Raw genomic sequence first — 19,813 nt, 5'->3', positions numbered from 1 at the left:
GGCCATGTCCAGATGAGTTTTAAAAACCTCTAGGGCTGGAGGTCTCTCATTAAGCAACTTATCCCAGTGCTTAACCTTGTTCCCTGTGAAAATCTACCTCTTTAAATCCAACAGGAGTCTCCTTCCGTGACACTTGTGGTCACTGTCCCCTGCTCTGTTGCTGTGCACCTCCCAGGGGAGCCTGGCTGTGACTCCTCTACTGCTGCAACCAGCTCCCTACAGTGCCCTTTCTCTTGTCTCCTGGCAATACATCCTCCAGAACCTCAATGCCTCCCACTCATCACTATATTTTGTTGACCTCCTTCTTGTTTTGGAGCACTGCAAAATTGGCACAGCTGTGCCACTGCAATGGAAGAGGAGATTTCCGTGCCCCAACCCTGGTTCTGTGCCTGGCCACCAGGAAGCCTTCCTTGCTGTAAGGGGACTTTTCACCCATAATTCATGGCCCACCAGATCCCCACATGCTCTTACATGTGACTGTTGGCAGCCAGGCTGCATCACTGCACTGGGTAATCCCAAATCAGATGCAAGACTTCTGCTGAGCTGTCTGTGTGAAGTGTATTTTTAGAGAATTTTAAGAGAGATACTCCTGTCCTAAGAAACTTAAGCCTAAACTAGGAGAGAGAAGTAGATGAGACAGGAAAAAATAACTGTTGAAGAAAGACAAGTCATTAAAAAGAAGGCCAGTTAGAAGGTTTGAGATGGATTCAGAGGGACCATGAAGACAAATGCAAATTCAGGAGCTTCTGTTCGATGTGTGGGAGACAAATAATTGAGAGACTCAAATGGAGGAATGGATGATAGAAATAAATAAAGCAATAGTATTAGAGGGTTACCTGACTGTAAGGAATAAGAATAAAAGAATGATTGAAAGCAAAATTAGATTATGTACAACCTTAGGTCTGCTGATCATCTCTTCATTCAGTTATTTATTTTTTCACTTCTGAGTTTCCAATTAGGCAACATCAAAGATACCACAAGCCACTTTAGGTGTAAAAAGGTCTTCAAAAGGAGAAGTACTGCAGTCTGTCTGTACTATCTGACAAGGAAGAGTTCAATAAACCTCTACTGCACTTGAATAATAAGGAGTGAAAAGTATAACCTTAAAATATAAGTGATGGAAAGAAATAAGCATGTGCCTGAAAGGAAATCTCAAATTCATCATCCTAAGCTTTCAAAGACAAACTTTAAACAAAATGGAGGGAGCTGAAAATACCTATTCATTTTGCTTGTGAGAAAAACCAATCTCTCATGCCTGTAGGCAGTACAGAATTATGTGGTCTTTTGAACTGAAAAAGTGCAAACTGTAGAAGATCAGACTGAATAAATGTTAAGATACCAGTCTCACAGGGCCTTTGGGAATCTACTCAATAGCAATATTTTTGAGGTGTTACACCCGCGAATGGTGTATTTGTTATAGCTATTTACAACTTGCAGAGTAACCAAATAAAAATTAATGGATGTGTTTATGCAACAAGGAACAGAGTCAAAGACAAAGGAAATACCTGCATGGTAACATGTAACACATATAAAAAGACCCATCATTTTAAGGCAAATTGTACAGAGAGAAGGCAAAAAAACCAAACAAAGAAAAAAACTACACACCACCCAAAAAACCCCCACACCAAACTGATGAATTTCAACTGGGCTATGCTATAAGAAATACTATGTGGAAAAAACATTAATCTATTTCAAATGTTGAAAAGTTAGTCAGGTTAGTAGGGCTCTTTCCCCCAGTTTACGTAAAGATTTGACATGCAAAATTTATTTAGTCCCTATAGCAAGAAGAAACCTCCTTATCATAAAAAGCAGACAGTAGCAACTGGATGGAGAAACAGTTTCCTAAATCTGTAAAGTTTATTCCAGCACTACTGTTACAGCTGTTGCAGATAGGACAAGAGTTGTATCCTACATCCAAAAATGAGATACAAACATCTGAAGAAGGCTTTTGAATAAGTCCTCATGTCAACCTTGTTGCAAGGACCTGCTTCCTGAATACAAATTTTTGGTGCACTTTATCCAGGCTACAATAATCATGGCAGCTGTGCAGAAGCCCTTTGGGCTCTATGATGGGAAGGTTAATACCAACAGAATCCACCTCCATTGCAGAAGTTCTTTCTGTGCTGTTAAGTAGAAATGTCAATAAAAAGCTGAGGCTCTTGGCTGAGGATCTCAGTATATCTCAAGGTTGAGAGCCAGCTCAATATGCAAATATATTTTGCCCTGGTGAGCCAAAATTAAGCAGAAGATAGGTATAATTTTCAATAGATAGTATTTTGCTTATAATATCATAAAAAGTATTTACAAACCCTGATTATTTGGTCTAAGCCTGTAATCCTCTTTAGGAGTAAGATATCTACTGCATAAATAGCTTCTTGAGGGGGAAAAAATCAACTTCATTATGTGGCAACCTGTAAAACTAACTACATCTTCTTGTGAAAAGAAAAAGATAAGAAGGCATAAAGGAGCTGACTCTAATTGACACCTTTCCTACAATAATCTGGAACAATACTTCAAGAGGAGCAAAAAACAGGTTTAGTCATGCCTTCTTTTCTTGTATCATATGCTAAAAAAAAGGTTTCAATCTCTTTCTTAAATGACATACTTTTATTTCCTTATTGAATTCATTATTTCATCTCTTCTGTCTTTTGCTTTCTGCCCTTTTTAATCAATTGCTAAAATTGGTCAGCAGAATTGCACATCAGGTACACAGCACATCCTTTTACTGGCATGAGATACATAGGAGACAGGAGCTTCACAGGCCAGTAATTACATGCAGTCCATAAGCTACCATTTCCTGCAGACAGTGTACATTCACAGTTATAGCAGGGATGAGGCCAAATTTTATTTAAACTATCCATTGGAAGTTCCTTGTTTCTGCAATTATTCTAAGTCCAACTTTGTTCCAAATATGATGTTCTCTCATGTCAGAACTCTACAAAAATGGAGCAAAAGAACTTGGACCTTTAATGTAGCTACAGCTAACATAAAGACAGGAGTGAAAATACAGAGTTGGCAGTAATGAAAAAGTCATAAAAAAGTGTAAAGGTGTAAGGGAAAAAGTGGGGAACTGGCAAGGCAAGGACTCAGAGGGAATAACAATTGCCCCATCTGCAGATGCCATGGAGGTTCACAATTACCTACCTGAGTGGTAGCTGTCTGGTGTTCAGGGACTCCGTAGGACCCCATGTTGGAGTAGTCAGGCATTATAACATTCTGCCTGGGAGTCGGTTACCTATCTACTGCTTCTATCAGAAAATAAATAATTGCTGTGTACTCATAAATTCAGTAAATTCCTGTTTGCAAGTCTCTGGTGGTGGTAAAAGATGTTCAAATAAAAGTGACACAGTAGAGAAAGAGTACAGAAAAGAACAGAATGATTTGATTAAAGAGTTATCTATCAGTTTGAATTTACTAATACTGCAGTTTTTAGAAAAAGAAAATGAAGCTGGCCTTCAGGTTTTGCAAAAGATAAACAACTTTGTTTGAAAAATACTGTTTTATCAACATTGAGACTTAAAAATATGAAGTGGTTTTCTGAATTGGCAGTTACCTCATTTTGAATCTGACTTTTCTGGCAACATCATGAAAGCACAGAGAGGAGCAAACTGTTTCCTTCAGGGCTAACACTGCATGTGGACATTGCAGAAATGTCATTATAAAAATCTTTGGTGTCACAGTAAGATCACCAGCAATTTACAAAGATTGACTACATAGACTGACAGGCTAAAGACCTTGCCTACAAGTCAATTCATATGACATTCCTTTCCCTGTTCTCATTTTTCTGAATACAGTGTTGTTGCCAGAATGTTGACAATCTTCAGAAGACAAAAACCAATTCTGTATTAGAGTTCCTCTAATTAGCTTGCAGATTCAATAAACCTACTTAAATATTGACTAATATTTTTCAAAAAATATAAACCTGAATCTAAAAGGTGCAGATTTGGAGGGGGGGTCGAGTACCAAATGACATTAATTCATGAGCTATAATTTTAATGAATACACCACAATCCCAAACAAAAAATTTACAAGCTGCCCTTTAATACAAGAGTGTTTTAATGAAACCACTCATCTTTCACCTGGTATAAAATATGAATGCTAAATATACAAGCATCCATGTTTTGGGATTTCAGCAAAGTTAAGAAATACCCTGCTTTTAAAAGCAAAATTACAGCTGTATATTGCAAATAAGTATGTGCTCACAAGTGCCAAAACTTGTAAGAAATTCATTTAAGTGAACCATGTATGTGGAGACACGCTTAAGTTTTGCTCTGCAGGGGAGTCACAACAGTAATTAAAATATATTAAGCTCCACAATAAATACAGCAAGTGCTCATTATAATATAATGAGTAAAATTATCACACCATGGTCCTGTGGAGGAAACTCACTGCATTTCAAGAATATTATACCTCTTTTTCATTATAAAAATATCCAAAAAATCCCAAACAAACATAAATGGGGACATCTCCTGTCTCAGTTCAGAATTAGAAAACTTATAAGTATATTGATATGACATAGCATAGCAAACACATTACCATAATGTAACATAAGCCAAACTGGCTTCAGTAGCACAGTAGGCATTAATAGCTTTAGGAAATCAGCCATCACCTGACCTATTTAGTCTGAAAGAGCTCAAGTTCATTAGCCTTCAAGTCACAATGCAAGGCTACATAGTCAACTGTCTTCCTTCTGGCTTTCCTTGAGAGGTATTTATGAACCTCCTGAATAGGTTTTCATCTAGGCTACATATCAAAGGTCCTTACAAAGGAACATCCCTCTGGTCATCTTTTCCATTCATCTGCCTAATGGCTAAAGAAAGATCATAAAAAAAATGCTGCCCTAGTTTTCTTTCCCTTCATCCCCCCTGTTGGTTCCCCAACTTTCTCTGCTTTAGATCTAGAATGTGACAAACCTTCCTATAAAATGACATAGCTCTCTAATCCAGCAGAAAATTAACTCAGGAAATAAAACCCCCAAGTTCTAGAGAAAAGCAGCCACATGTTGGCTGAATAATTTTTGCATACATTCTCCATAAGCTCCGCTATGTTCTCCGAGGATCGATTCTCTGGTAATACATATCCATCTACTAACTCCTACTTAACAGAGCAAGAGGTCTCCAACATTATGTTTTTCCATTATAGTTTAAAACATGGTTGGTATCAGAAGGATGCAGTTTGAGTAGTATCTGAGAAATGTAAAGGCCTCCTCCAGAAAAATATTCATGTAACATGATCATTCCTCCTAAGCCCTCGAAACTTACTGTCCAATTTATAGCACACAAGTGACATGCACTGTCAAGTCAAAGCATTTATGTCCCAGCAGCAAGCTGGGGAATGAACCACAGCACTCAGTCAGCTCTGGGGACCCACTCCGTATCTAAGAGCTGTGCACAGTCTACATGCCCATAACGTGCCTGCTAAACACCTGGGAAGAGGTACCTGCTGCTTGAAGAGACTTGTGGCAGCAGGTCACATCTGCTGCAGGATCAGTAACTATCTGCTGCTGCTTGGGACAATTCTGGTGCACCCACTGTGTTAATGCACAAGGAACTGTATGCCTTGGATAGCTGCCCTGAGAATACACAAGATAACAAATAAATCCAGTTTAGGAAATGCTAGACCTTGTATGGATCAACTGTAACTGTGAATACTCTGGCAGTCTACCTGACACTGAAAGAAGCTCAACCAGCTAGAAATGTTGACTGCCACTTGAAAACATATTAGCTTGCTGGTTGTTTTGATATTTCCCAAAACCACTTAGAAGGGTTCCTAGTACAAAGCTGCACCGGATTCAAAGTGTTAGTTGTGCATTCATTGAAAATGAATGAATATAAGAATGATCATTATACTTCACCAGTTTTCTAGAAGAAGTTTCTTAGATGGTTCATAACTTAAAAAAAAAAATACAAAAACCCAACTTAACATACAATGCTAAATGAACTGATTATTTTATACCTTCCCTCATACAAATAGAAAAATATTTAAGATCTCTCTAGGCTGAGTAGTCAAGATAATAACTCTGAGCTCAAATTCCCTAATATGAATGCAAGAACTCATGCTTTAATGGACAGCAAATATATAACAAATTTTCTTCATCAGCAAAATGTGTGGAAATTGCATGTAATAAATGAGGCGTAACTTTTCTCTTGATTTTATTACTCCAGTAAGGAAGCTTATTATTTATTGAAAGACCAAATGTAAAACATACAAGAAATAGTGATTGAGGACTGTAATCCAGACAGAAATGAGTTTCCCTTTTATTTTTAAACACTGGCAGTTGCCATGAGCAGTTAATGGCTAACATGCTAAAATGCTGTTTATATGCCCTAGTTTTATTTCACCTCTCCTGAAAGCTAAGATTTTACATTTAGAACAGTCAGCACTTCCCAGGTGCTAATACAATACATCAGTGTTAAAAATACCTTTTTACAGTCAATTGAAATCTTTCTCGCTATTGAACAAACTAAAGGAACTAGCTCCCTTTTAGCAACTGTTTTCCTTCAAATATGCACAAACACATGCATACGCACTCCAACACCCTGAAAATTAATAGCAGCATTATTGGCCTGAGACAATTGCTAAACTACTAAATTTTTCACTAATTATAGGAAGGTTCTCTACTGAAGGAACACTTGTACCTTACACATAGGACAGGATACACTGAGGCAGTCTCAAACCTGGCTCTGAATACCTCAAATGCTTGCCCTGCAATTATAGAGATTGTATTCATGCTGCTATTTTAAAAAATTACTTATTCTATCTATTGTCATATCATCAACAGCAGAACATGACTGAAAGTTTGACCGAATACAAGCCTGAGAAATTTCACCCCAATATGAAGTAACATGCTAAAACATCCTTCAAACAATGGCCCAATATATAAATTTTGTTCACAAGTAAAAGACAAAACAAGATTATTTTCTCTGGGCAAAGTATAATAATTGAAAATGAAAGCAATCATATCTCTTGAACCAAAAGATTTTCCTTCACAGCTTTCCCACCGCCCAGCAAGAGCAAGATGTAAAGTAGACAGTATTCAAATCCAAATGTATAACTTTTATAACAATATATTACTGATTTGGTTGACTGATCATAGAATTCAAATAAATAATTTAATATAATTAGGAAAATGCACATTCCCATCTGTGAACATAAGATGACTTTGGTCAAAAAATTGCTAAGTCTAGTGCCAAACAATGTTACTAGTAATTTTTACATGCTTTTAAGAGTTCCAAACATTGTAACTTTTTTTAAAAAAAGTTACTATTAATTTCTTTGTACCGTCTCAAAGAATATGTGTGTATGTGTACGCATACCATATATATACCAACAACTGTGCTCTGAGGGCTTAATGGCAATTAATTATAAAACAATACAGTTCATGATGGAGATACTGAAACAGGCTGCCCATAGAAAGTGTGGATGTCCCATCTCTGGCAGTGTTCAAGGCTTTGAGCAACCTGGTCTGGTGAAAGATGACTATGCCTGTGGCAGAGCAGAGCAGGTTGGATTAGATGTTCTTTAAAGGTCCCTTTCAATCCAAACCATTTCATGATTCTATGATACACCTGGAAATGCCAAAACCAGGAGTCAACCAAATAAAGAGTTGGTTGTTTTCAACAGGAATACTGCACAGGGAGAAGACGCGCTACGAAGTATTTAACCACATATATTGAAGTGTGTACTTCTATATCACTACCAAGGAGAGACAGATTTCTCCAAGAACGGTTCAAGCAACTGAAGTACATGAAAAACTTGAAGATATCTGATTTGCAAGTGCCCAGTTCACTGTCCCCATCTAAGAGAGGACCTGAATGAGGAAATGGCAGTTCCCACTTCTCCATCCAACACTCTCCTAAGGAAAAGCCTGATGGTCCTATTGCCTCACTCATCCCATCTGTTAAGTCAAGACAATGTGGCTGATATCTTTTGCAGAGCAATTTCAGGGTTCAATATTACATTAGTCTGTGCAGTACTACAAAGAACAAAAGTGTCACAGATCACCACAGTCCTATGGTAGAAATGCAGCTGATACCTCAGCTAGCTTGGGTATTTTTACACCACACTTCATAAACAGCCTTGAAATTTGTCCATGTAAGCACCGGATAAATTATATCGAAATCTAGGTAAGGTGAAGTGAGAATGGAATAATATGTCTGTGACCTAAATATATTCCCTTTTTCAAGAAGGTTTGCTTAAAAGAAGCAAGCAATTTCATAAGGAGTGGGGAGAAAAGTCTGTAATTGTAAAAAAATGCTTTGTCTATTCTGTGATAATAAACCCAGCTTTAACTCTGCCCAAGTTTGAACTAATTCCACAAAAATAAAAATGACAATTGCCATAAAGCAAAACTGCATTTCTTCCAGGCCTCAAGCAACCGCTGAATGTATTTTCATTATATAAGGACTGCAGATGTGCAAATGCTACCAAGTTGCTTTTCAATTACTTATAAAGCTACATGACTATGTTATTCTGGTTATGTTCAATCCACAAAGACATGATTTATAAAAAAAAAAAAAAACAAAACAAACCTGAAACAGCAACTTCCTCCACATAAAAACAACCCCTAAATAGGAGATTTGTCTTATTTACTCCTTTCAAATCCCAAACTGGCTTCTTTTAAATCCTGTTGATTCTTCTTGTGAATATAAAAACCAGTCAGAAAAAAAAAAAAGAAAAAAGAAAAAAAGTAATGGTACATTATTAAAAGCATCTTTTAAAACATTTCAGTATGAACTGTTTTTCTGATAAAACCTGATCTGGGAAGAAAAAAAATCTTATCCTGCCAATCTTTGTTCTCCCTTATATGATACATGATTTTTTTAGCTCTCAGTTCAGAAGCTTCTTAAAAATTACACTTCCATTCTTTGAATTTCCAAATTCCATGTAGCTTCGTTTGCTGGAAATGAATAGCAAAATTGTGTATAATTCAAAACTGAAGAATAGAGTAATGGGGACAGTAACACTTCAGTATTAGGTTCTTCAGCATTTCTTTTAAACAGTATCATGCAATATTCATTCTATTATTATTGTGCAATGCTCATGTCATACATGAAGTTACAGAGCGCTTCAGGGACGTTTCCAAGACTGCCCATCAAGTATATGATGAAGTGTAAGCACTTCACCCTGATTTATCACCAGACTATACACATACTATTTAAACTACAGCACTATTGACCATGTAAAATAAGTTTTCTACTATAATTAAGGCTAGTTAGATATACATGCTGGATTATATAAACCTTTGTAGGCTACGCTGGGGTTTTCATATGGAGTTTCTTCTTATGACCTTCACGCATGTATCGTTTCCCTCTAGGAGAAGATGGTTAGAATCTCTTCTATAAATACAGTCCCTTTGTGGTGTTGGGTGGGTTTTACTATGTATTTTATCCCCTGCCTGCCATGTCAGTGGTCACCCTTTTTTGCATTGCCTATAAACAAAGAAACTGTGCCCCATGGTGTCTTGATGGTTGGTTTATCTTAGGCCCCTTTGCAGGACAGGTCTGCCAGGGCTAACTAGCTGTTAGCTGTCCAAACAGGAGCTCATGTTCATCCACTTGGAACAGATGACTCACTGGTATTTAGCTGGTTTTATTAATCTGATAAGACTGATAATTTTTAGCACTAATTGTATTAACAGAACTGCAGCTCTTAACCATGAGCAGGAGCTATGGTTAACAGAATTTTTCATACCTTTCAAATTTCATTTATCAGCCAGAGATAAAGGTTGAAATCTTCCAAACAACCATATTGAGAACTAATAGTTCAATTCCTCATATCTTTAATGTTTAGAGCTCACATCTTAAATGTTTAAGAGTTCAGAGACAAAATTATTAAAAAAAATATATATATAGTCACTTTTAAGTACAGATTATTCCCTGAAGGGTATTATGTAAATTTTACGCACCACAGGAATGTCAGTACTGGTGCAGCAACAACTGTGCTTCTCTGGCGTGCACACATGCACCCTCATACACTAATTTTGGATGTTGAAGACATTTATCCCCAGTTGTTTTATAACTTTGCATATGCTCACCAGAACTACTACCATGAATTAGCACAGCATGCACCAACGAAGTGGCTGAGTTACAGTCTCTGCATTGCAGGACAAAAACACTAAACAACATTTTTAATGTAGGTAGTGAAGAACAATGCTCTCAAATTAAGCTACTTGAGGAATTAAACTGTGCAAAGTATAAAAACTTTGACTGGTATTTTGTCCTAATAGAAGAGTCAGCAATCTTATCCTAGAAAGTCTTCTAGGATCTTCAATACCTGCAAGTGGAAGGCATTTAGTTTTGAATCTCATCTGTAAATGGTTCAGTCAGCAGCACAGTGCCCCCTAAGCCACGCTTGTGCACTGGATTTGCTCCTGTTTAAAGTAAAGTGCTGCCTGACACACTACTTCTCCTGACATTTTTTAAAAAAGTAGGTAATAGTAAATGGGTTGGTTTGGTTGTTTCCTTGATTTGTTTTGTGGGGTTTTTGGTTGGATTGTTTGTTTGTTTTCTGTTTGATTGACATTTTCTAAGGAGAAATGAAAAAAATTATTTATTGTAGTCTTTAAGTAGGATGATTAGTAACTTTAACTACAAAAGAAGAGTATTACACTTTTTCCATAGGTATACATAAAAAAAAAAAGAGCCACACCTTAATTTACATTAGGTAACTATACCATACTATATCTTCTTCACAAAAGTATGAAATGAAATATTCTGTTAAAGGCAGTGAAGTAGGTTAGGGAAGCCTTTTGGTTGTTTCTCTAAATCAATCTTCTTACCTTTACAGTTAGGCAAAATGCCAAGCATGTGCCAAACTTTTAAATTAATTTTATATTTGCCCTGAAAACAAACATTTACTATTATTCAGTAGAAAGATAATTTATGCAGAAGGAAGGCTTCAGTGTTTTCACACAACTGTGTATGGTTGACTGCAGCATAGAAGTAAAGACTTGGAAATGAAGGAGCTATGCTTAGTGTCTCGGAATGAAAAATAAATTCTGTACCTTGAAGTGATTTTTTCACCTGTGTTAACTGAAGTCATAATTTTACCTGTATTTTCCATTGTATTTCTTTTGACTGTGAAAAACTAATGGGGCATTGATGCACGTGAAATTGAATTTATCCCAAACCCTAATCTGAATGATAAACTACATTAAAATATAAGAAATGCTGATACTGCTTTACAGAAATCCAGTCAGAGAAATACATGCAGACATCTATGTTTGCCACATTTCATTGGCTTCTGTACCCTGTCCTCCTTGTATCTTGTCACTCATGTACACAAAACAGACTCTCACAGAAACACACATACACACACAGGTTCAGGACTATGTTGTTTTCAAAGATACACACTAGGGCAGTCATCCTGAGGAACTCCTTGCTTGCCAAAGCACCCAGTTCCAGACCACTGACAGTTCAATCAGTCAAAATGTGGTGTGAACTAAAGGCACATAACAGTTTTTGTTCATTAGGAAATGTACTATTGGGGTGGGCTAGGAGGAAATCAAGAGAAGATTTATTTCTGCCTGTGCATTATTTACAGTGCCCTTTACACAAAGTAAAGTTAGGTGACTGCATAAGCTTTAACAAGCAGCTAAAGGTAAATCTGCAGGAGGTCTTCTGTTGCTGCAATTTCAATCCTCAGTTATCACATATAATATTACAAACAAGGGGGGGGGGGGGGGGGGACGGGACCGACCCAAACCCCTGAAATTGCTATTCAAATACCAACCTTAATGTTCTTCACATATAGTTCAACATGGCACGCGTTTTTATGGTAAAAAAAGGCTCACATAGGCGAGTCGAGCTGAAGAATCTGCCTGCCGTCACCATCAAAACGCATCTGCACATTATCCCCATAAGTTAAGGAGCAGAACTGTAGGTATTACGAGCACGGTCACACACAAACACATACACAGAGCGCCGCTGCCTTTCTAAGCCTGTATTTTGCAGGTCCCTTTGCAACTGCCTCGGATAAGCAAACACGTTTCTACAGCACCACAAGGGTAAGGCTTACGTGCAAGCGGCAACTTTAACACAGACAAATTACAGGTTGTGCACCCACTACGATAGCATTATTGCACAAAATATTTTGCGCTACTCAGAAGGCTGTGTTAGCGGCACCGCTGTCCAGAAATATCCATGTTGTCACATATTAAAGTGTCATTTTATTTAAGCCTTACCTTGGCTGACTTGCCCTAACTGGTGACAAGGCACTTTAATTTATAAGAAGCAAATGGGGACTTTTCGCGGTGCTGGCGGCACAGCTGCTCGCCGTCCTCAGAGAGGTACCCGGCCCCGGCTCCGCATCCCTCGGAGCCCTGAGCCCCGCGCTGCCGCTCCTGCAGCGCCGGCAGCCCGGGCGATTGGCCGCGCCGCCGCCCGCCCCCGCCCCGCTCCGCGCCCGTCCGCCCGCCCCCGTCCTTCTCCCCTCCCCGCCTTGTTTTCCCCGGCTCCAGCACTCGGGGCCGCACGCAGCCTCCTGCGCGCAATGGCAGAGCAGGGGTAGCCCCGGCGCTCGGACAGATGCGCGATTCATCCATCTACATACCGATCCATGCATCCATCCATCTATCCATCCGTCCTCCCGTACCGATATAACCGGTGCGTTCGGGCACAGGAATATCCTTGTCCGGCAACTGCGCGGCGGCTGCGAAACCCCCCTTTTGGTGCTTGAGGTGCAGAAGAAGGACGGCTCCAGCTTGGTGACAGCGAGCCCCTAAATTCGGTGCCGGGAAGGGGGGCCGGGGGCCGGGAGGGCTGGGCTGCCGAGCGGGGCGGGAGTGCACAGAAGGGGCGCGCCACCGAAAGCGGGCAGTACGGCACTGCTGTGGTAAGCCGGCGATAAATTTTCCTATTTCTGTGCAAAGTCGTCACAGCCTGCTAAACATTCCACTGCCCGGCTCGTTCATCAGCCGTCCACATGGTCCGGCGGTGGCTGTAAGATTCAGACTGAATGATGCCCTTTAACGTCTCCTTCCAATCCTGGTGGGGCACAGGTGTCACATTAACAACCTGTCCCCTGCCAGATCAGCCCTACTCCTTTAAAGATTTCCTGCCCTCTAACACCCCTATATTCATATCACTACACCAGTGACTGTAAGTTGGTGGATAATTTGTGCCATTTCAGGCTGGTCTGGATCAAGACAGGCTGGGTGATGCAAAAGTAATTCAAAAATCTGGACCTTGTATAACATTTTAACTCCAAACACACCTTATTCGGAATTAAGATTAATGGCATTCTCCTGATTCAGGGTTTCAGGAATGGGGCAACCGTGTCAGACTCTGCTTATCCAACCTGCTAAGGCAGCGTATTAAAAATGTAATTAACATACAAGTGAAAGCCCTTGCACATTCCCTGCTGGTGCAAAGGAACCTTGCTTCCAGCCAGCAGGACATGTACCCTGGAGTGAGCCATGAAACCAGAGCGTGCTTGAGTCCCAAAGCTCCGGCAGGAAATGACAAGATGAAAGAAAAGAAAGCTCCTGCCTATTTTTTATAATGTATTATGGGTCAGAAGCAGCATCTGAAGTACAAATGATAGGTACCCCATATACAAATGATCTAGATTTGAAAAGGAGAGCTGAAAAGAGTGGTTCTACAATTTAACATAACCAGAAGAGAAGCTGTTACACCAGATTATAAGGAAAGAACAACACTGCTCACTGAGATCACTTGGACTGCTGGATTTTGAGAACTTTTCAAACAAAATCACTCTGAGCTGCCCAGCAATACACATTAAAAATGATTTTGCTAGCAGGATAGGGAATTGAATGCAAGAAGCAGCTAGTTGTTTGAATTTGGGGGGTGTAAGCTCTTGGAGGGAATGAAATGGAAGCCATTTCAGTTTGCTCTTTCTACGTCCTCTGGCTTGCAACTGCAGAACACATGAATCAATGTTTTAATACACAGTCTTCAGAATGTTCTCTCTCATGCAACTTCTGTTAGGTTGTGCATAGCTTCAGATTCAGATCTCATGATCTGGGGGATGGGCTGCTTTTATCCAGATGCTTTCACTATTTTACTGCACTATGGCAGAAGCAAATATTTAATCCCCTTTCCAGGGAGGTAGTTGCATTAGTAACATGGAGGGGGAAAAATGAGGGAAAAAAGGAATGAAAAGATACATGTTTCCTTTCATTCTCTTAAAGTCCAGACAATTTCACATGAAAACAAATTCATGTCAAACAATCCTCAGTGCATAAAATGGAAGAGATGAAATATAGGGTTGCCTTTCAGCCTACCTACCCTTGGATGAAATGCTGCTTAGGTGTAACAACCCAGGGATACAGTTGAAAACAAAACATTTTCTTTTTAAGCTCTTTTCTCACTAATTTCCATTTAATAAAATGGAATTATGAATATTCACCAGTTACTCAGAGCATAAGTCATCAACTCATTTGTTACTGCAATAGGATGTTTGACAAGCAGAGGGAAGTCTTGATGCTCCAGAAAGGCATTTAGAAGGTGAAAATCTGCAATTCTTTATATTATATATATTTATATTATATTATATATAATTCTTCTCTATATATATATTTATAAAATAAATACATGCACATGCATTTGTATTGACATATTTTAGAGTCTTCTCACAGGCAGGAGTAAAGAATATCTGTGTAAAGAGATTATAGCCAGTATTGCAGACTAATTTAATATGCAATGATCAAAGTTTTCTTAAGTATTCAAAATTACACCATTTCAAGGAAAAACTGACAGTTTGAAAAAATTAGCCTCAATGAACTCTGACATTTCTTTTAAGCCTACATTTTAAGACTAAATACTGAGATTTGATGTTACTGATGTTAGGTCAATCTTTTCATCAGTTTGAATGCTAAAAGAATTTGAATTTGTCATGGGGAAATAAAGTCTGACGAAAAGAACCTCAAAATGAAGTTACTGTCTGGGACTGCAGCAGATTCCCAGAGGAATTCCAAGGAAATTTGGATATAACCCTTGAAGCCATTGTGTGCATGGGTCTTGCCTAAGGAATTCAGAAAACTTACACAATTCTAGAAGTATATCAAAATACAGAACTTTGTCAGTCGCGTTCAGTAATTTCCCTTCCTAGACTTGAGAGCTTGTGACAATGATTACAGGGCCAGAAGAAAAGAAGAGGGTCTTTTTGTCCCTTCTAACTTGTGGACTTTCTATGTTTAAAAGCAATACTGAAAAGGAGATAGATGAGTTTTGAAAGACATGTATAGCTGTACCAGAAATAAACTAGTTTCTACAGATTTAAAACAAAATTATTCTTCTGTTGTTCCAGTTAATAAATTATAGAACATGGTCACAAAATCAGTTTCTCTTTGTGGGTGCTTAATATACTAAACATGCATTGATTGTCTTGCAGGTAACTGCTAGAGAGCTAATCATCCAGCTAACATTCAACCAATTAAAAAAACTCTAAGTGGTTCATTAATACATAAAGTAATGAAAATTCCAGGTCATTTATAGATTACAAAGTTCCTGTAGGCAAGACAGATGGATTAGGGATGGCTAAGATCACATTGGGATAAGGATGTTGCCAAGTTAAAGTCCAACTCTTTCTTAAACACGTGCACTCTAATAACTGCAGTTGAAGAATATTAGCTCAGTCGCTGCCAAGAACCTCTGCTCACATGCTGAGAGCAACTGCACTGGGAATTTTCATGTTCTTGTTCAAAAACATCAGGGAATAACATAGTTAGCTCTACCTCCAGCAGCAACTTCTCAGTCTACAAAAATTCACAAACCCCTTCCCTTTTTCCTAGATTTGAAGGAGTGAAAACAAAGGATTCTACCATTTGGTGCCACCAATTTCACATTCACAAATCATTATTTTTGTTCTCAGCTGCAGTGCATAAGAACCAGACCCAGCTGTACATCGGAGAACATATTTGACACTCCCTACCAAGCTATGTTTCTCATCTTAATAGATGAACATTTTTATTTACTGAGTTATTAATAAATATTCTTAAAACTACTAATTTATGCAGGAGTGAATTTTCTTAAAAGTTTGTGTATGATTTGCTAATGACAGTTCTTTAGAAACAATCATCTAAAAATATATCAATAAGTGGAATTAACAATTGGGCCTCGAGTTTAGAAGCATCATATGTCAAGTTGAATATAAAAATAATGTATATAGTTTGATGATAGTTTGATGATGCATCACAATGGGACATAATTGACTCACCATGCTACTGCTATTTTTGTTTAAAAAAGGATCTAAGTGTAGTAAAACATAAAAATGCAAAAATAATTTTGACATCAAATGCATTTACAATATTGTTACCTTTCTATCTCTAGATAGCTAACAGAAAACCATACCAAAATAGATTACAGCAGTTAAATTTTTCATTTTCTGATACATAGTGGTAGGACAGAAATTTTTAACTTGTGTAGTAGATGAACATACTGAGTCATGTTCATGTTCCTAATGAAAACTCTGGAGGATTCTCATATCATGCTTCTATATTTTTATTTTTAATTTGGTAACATGCACAAATATGCAGAGGGAATAGGATTAAGACAGTTCATTTTGTGTATGGTCTCTCTGAATATTCTGTAAGGCATACATTTCCTCTAAAAAATTTAAATAGTTGATTACAAAAAGTAAATTTTTAATACATGTTAGCAAATTCTACACTATACTAATTGCAGAGAATGGTGCTGCTGATACTGCCTTGGCTCCTTCTACACTAAGCATCACTGGAGTATTTTCTAATAAAACAACAACAGCTGTTCCTAGATATATGATGCCAATAACAGTTGCCAGTCACAAAAATCTTGTGATAATATAGTCACTTGCCTTTAGTATTACATGAAACAGCAGGTAAAATATACTGACAGGACTTGGAGAAAACAACATAATACCTGGCATTTTCCTACCTGTTACCATAAAACTCTGAGCTAATCAGTCCCTCTCTGAATGCAGGAAAGATAGAAAAAAATATAAAGGGCCATAAAAGAGTAGTGTGGTGTGTCAATCTTGCAGTCTCTGCATGAAAACAGACAAGAAGGAAGACTCAGTTGAAGGCAATGATGTGATTGACTTAGACATTAGTAGATCTTTCTGCCCATCCTGTGGAATTTCACACTAGCATTTGTAATAGACCCCTTTCAATCAAGAAACTTGCTTAATTGGGGTGTTTCCTAGGAAACTAATACAACTGTGTAATTGTAGGTCATGAAGTGACCAGTGTAAAATGGGATACTTTCTGGTAACTGTGTAATGCTCATGTGTAATGGGTGGAATTTTTGTAAGTTTAGATCTTGCAATGAAATTATCCTGATGTTTTTGAAATTAATGTTGGCAAAACATAAACTTTTTTTCATACACAGACTGGTATTAAATCCTCACAGGTCAAGGTTCTCTGAATTGTTGCAAATGGCTATTCAGATATCCTATATAAAGCATCAGATACAAATATGTTCTATTTCAAATAATGAACGTTACATATGGTGGAGTTTGGTTCTTACAGCTGGAAGTGAGATACAACCTTCTTTCCCACTGTAACAAGAGCTTTAATAAATTTTTGCTTAGAGGTAGTAAAAAACTAACAAGCAAAGGCTCCTGGGACAATATAAAGATAGATTTTCATAATATTATCTAAAAGCATATTATTTCTGGGGCATATTATGTACTTTTTATCTTTACTAAGATAAAGAAATTGCTTCTCTTAGACTCAGCATTCAGTAGGCTAATGGCAGATCAAAAAAGGGGAAATGTAAAATGTTACAAGGTGATGCTGCAACTTCTACTGAAGTGAAAATATCCTTTCCATTGAAACCATAATGCTGAACCATGCTGAAGATATGTGAAGGAAAAATTGGGAAATTCTTGATACAGATTCTTCACTGAAACTTAGCAGTCCTTCTGTACTGTATCCTATACTCCCTGTACTATAGCTGTATGTTTTTCCAGTTATTCTTTTTTAGCACTTCTTCCAGTATGAAAATGTGTACATATATTATTTAGCTCCTTCCAAAAAGGTACAGGACCAACAATATATTTAAATATTTAAATGTATGCTCATAGTTTCATGCCCAGTCAATGGGCACCACTGAGAGGAGTCTGGTTTCCTCTTTACCTCCCCTGCTTCATCAGGTATTTTTACATTTTGGTAAGACCTCCCCAGAGCTTTTTCCTCTCCAGGCCGAACAGGACCAGCTCTCTGCTTCACCTGATATGGTGGATGTTCTGATCCATTAATAAGGTACACCACTGTTTGCTGCACTTGCTCTAGTACGTGTGTCGTGTACTGGGGGCTAAGAATGGGACTCAGCACTCCAGATAAGCCTCACCAGGACAGAGGCAATGGACAACTTCCCTTAACCTGCTGGTAATGCTTTTCTAATGCAACCCAGGATTCTGTTGGCCTTCTTTGTCACAAGGGGAAAAATTTGCCCTATATTTGTAGTAGTCATATTTTGTAATTATATTGAGCACTAACATAGGACAAAAGTTGAATTTTGAAATTTACTGAGCTTTGTAGTAGAGCTTCTACATCACTTTGTGGGACAACAGTTTTTAGTACAGGGCTGTAGAATCAGTTAATGTCTAATCCCAGTGTTTCTCTTAACTGGATTAATCTAATTTCCAATTTGAGTAGGAAAAAGGACACATCTGAGTATGTTTCTGGAAGGGGAAGAAACTGAGGGGAAGTGAAACAAAGGATAAACTTCTTGGTCACTTTCAAATTCTGAAAGCTTAGATGGACAGCATTTTTATTTAGAAGCATCAAATGACAAACAAAGTTAAAAGCCATATAGCGCTGTCCACAGCGGCATCCTTAACCACTGTATCTGATGGGGGTTCTCCCCCATAAAGGCTAATACGTAAGCATGGCATACTTCCTATTCTGCAGTGCCTAGCCTTGTGTGTATATCCCCTTCCAGTGTACTTAGGACAAGTGGTAGATCATAAGATTTTACTGAAGGTTTAAAAATTCCAGTAGAGATAAGTCTTTGATATCACCAAGGTAAAAGCCCCTCCTTGCTGCCCCTCTGTTGCATTCCTCTAGCCAGGCAATAAGACAACCAAAGAAATAGAAATGAGAGTCAAGAAACAAATTCTTACTATATTTGTTTCTACTTAAAGAAATACTGCAGTTCCACCAGCCAATTACATGCTGTCATGTAGGTAATGCCATGGTTGCCATTTAGTTAATAAAACCACCATCTACTGGAATGTTTCTCAGGATGTGCTTTTCTTTTGCCATTTACTTATTAGTGCTCTCTATAATTAGTTAGAATTAAGAAAAATTCAGTTTATGACTAGTATGATCTGTTTAATAGGCCAAATAAGCAACAAGAAATAACCTCGTGTTAGATGGTGACAAACAATGAAGCAGACGTATGTTTGTTTTGTTCCCCAAGCATAAACAGAACACAGAGTTTCCCCGACTAATAAATTTACTTTCATTTTAATTAAAACAGAACATTTAGTTACATTTCCTCTGTTCTGTCAAAGAATTAAATAGATAAATGGCTAGCAGGAGAAAAAATGACAACATTTTCTTTAGTGCCCCAACTGCTTGCATAAAGGATTACTACCCATCTGTTCACTAAAGGTGTAGGAAAGGCACATCATATAAAGCCTTATTCCCTTAAACAGGCTTGCTAAAATACTTTGGTTTTGATTCGATATATTCCAAAATGAAAAAAGTTTTTCGAAAAGTAGAATTTGTCATTTCTGTTTTGGTATAACATTAGATAAGCTGTTGCCATTGTTTTATTTCTTCGGATTCTTTCTACCATTAAATCCAAGCTCCTGGAGAGTGTCTCCCTGTGGTGATGCGATGTTTTTATTGTATTTTCATATGTTC

The 19,813-nt window shown here is 37.9% G+C and overlaps 1 protein-coding gene across 12 annotated transcripts in view; it reads right to left on the bottom strand.

Annotated features, from left to right (window-relative positions):
- CDH18 (cadherin 18) overlaps positions 1–19,813 on the bottom strand; it is a 522,886-nt gene that overhangs the window by 228,558 nt on the left and 274,515 nt on the right. For 2 of the 12 annotated variants that reach the window (XM_048311408.1, XM_048311417.1), the window contains exon 1: positions 12,553–12,745. The exons of 8 other annotated variants lie outside the window; for them this stretch is intronic. The gene's annotated coding sequence lies outside the window, so the exon portion shown is untranslated. Of the gene's footprint in view, positions 1–12,184; positions 12,355–12,552; positions 12,746–19,813 lie in introns of those variants that run through there. 2 more of the 12 variants (XM_048311381.1, XM_048311399.1) reach the window with 1 other exon arrangement.

The sequence above is a fragment of the Corvus hawaiiensis genome, chromosome 1 (assembly GCF_020740725.1).
Source record: "Corvus hawaiiensis isolate bCorHaw1 chromosome 1, bCorHaw1.pri.cur, whole genome shotgun sequence".
Lineage (NCBI taxonomy): Eukaryota > Metazoa > Chordata > Aves > Passeriformes > Corvidae > Corvus > Corvus hawaiiensis.
Note: the sequence above shows the minus strand (reverse complement) of the source record. Positions and strands in the feature narration are given on the sequence as shown.